The following is a 295-nucleotide window of genomic DNA, read 5'->3' as shown; positions in this document are numbered from 1 at the left end:
TGTATTTCCTTTTTTTCCTTTTTTTCCCCTTTCTTTTTTGATTTCGGAGCAAGAGGTGGTGTTTGCTAAGTGGGAGAGTATAATATTATAAGAACAACAACTGTTTATATTTAGGACAACAGACAGATAAACACTGAAAGTCCTAGGGCTGGAGACGTCAAGTCCCAACCCAAAACTCGAACCCTTCATAGTGACGCCACTTGCTGGAGCTCCTACATAACATAAAGAAAAGGCGGACATGATGAACTACTAGCCACACCCCTTTCTGAACGCATGTCTGTCTGTCTATCCCTGC

This window comes from Aplysia californica, unplaced genomic scaffold (assembly GCF_000002075.1).
Source record: "Aplysia californica isolate F4 #8 unplaced genomic scaffold, AplCal3.0 scaffold00470, whole genome shotgun sequence".
NCBI classification, from domain to species: Eukaryota; Metazoa; Mollusca; class Gastropoda; order Aplysiida; family Aplysiidae; genus Aplysia; species Aplysia californica.
Note: the sequence above shows the minus strand (reverse complement) of the source record.